The sequence below is a fragment of the Apium graveolens genome, chromosome 9 (assembly GCF_009905375.1).
Source record: "Apium graveolens cultivar Ventura chromosome 9, ASM990537v1, whole genome shotgun sequence".
Classification (NCBI taxonomy): domain Eukaryota; kingdom Viridiplantae; phylum Streptophyta; class Magnoliopsida; order Apiales; family Apiaceae; genus Apium; species Apium graveolens.
This window is the reverse complement of record NC_133655.1, coordinates 192,923,851-192,924,740: the sequence shown is the minus strand read 5'-3', so window position 1 is coordinate 192,924,740 and position 890 is coordinate 192,923,851. Positions and strand designations below refer to the sequence as shown.

The window sequence follows — 890 nt, the reverse complement described above, 5'->3', positions numbered from 1 at the left end:
TTTGGATGATTTCTGTTATTAGGATGATAGGTCGCTGGCACAGGCTGCTGTTGTCGTTGATAATTATTAACATACTGAACAGATTCATTGACAAGAGAACATTGATCCGTAGCATGAGAACCTGCACAAAGCTCACAAACCATAGCTATTTGATTAACTCCATACATAGCCAGAGAATCAACCTTCATTGATAGCGCTTGGAGCTGGGCTGCAATAGCGGTGGCTGCATCAACTTCCAGAATACCTGCTACCTTGCCTGACGTCATCCTCTGAGTTGGGTTTTGATGCTCATTTGTAGCCATCGTCTCTATAAGATTATACGCCTCAGTATAGCTTTTAGCCCATAAGGCGCCTCCAGCTGCTGCATCGAGCATGGGCCGAGATTGGGCCCCCAAACCATTATAAAAACCAGTGATCACCATCCAATCCGGCATTCCATGATGTGGAAATTTTCTCAACATTTCCTTGTAGCGTTCCCAAGCCTCGCACATAGATTCTGTAGGTTGCTGCGCAAACTGAGTAAAAGCACTCCTCATAGCAGCAGTCTTTGCCATTGGATAAAACTTCACCAGAAACTTTTGCTCAAGATCTTGCCACGTAGTGATGGACCCAGCTGGTTCAGAATGTAACCAGTCTTTAGCCTTATCCCTCAGTGAGAATGGGAAAAGCCTCAACTTGATAGCCTCATCAGTCATGCCATTATACTTAAAAGTGCTGCAGATCTCGATAAAATTCCTTATGTGCATGTTGGGGTCTTCAGTTGCCGCTCCTCCAAAAGAAACAGAATTCTGCACCATCTGAATAGTGCCCGGCTTGATTTCAAAGGTGTTAGCTTGAATGGCCGGATGAAGGATGCTTGACTGAATGTCATCAATTTTAGGCCGAGAAAA

General features: G+C 44.6%; 1 non-coding gene across 1 annotated transcript; it reads left to right on the top strand.

Annotated features, from left to right (window-relative positions):
- The first annotated feature begins 432 nt into the window (after nucleotides 1–432).
- On the top strand, nucleotides 433–539 carry LOC141688069 (small nucleolar RNA R71). Its single transcript, XR_012561537.1, has one exon. It is a non-coding gene; the product is annotated as a small nucleolar RNA R71 (small nucleolar RNA).
- Nucleotides 540–890: the final 351 nt, after the last annotated feature.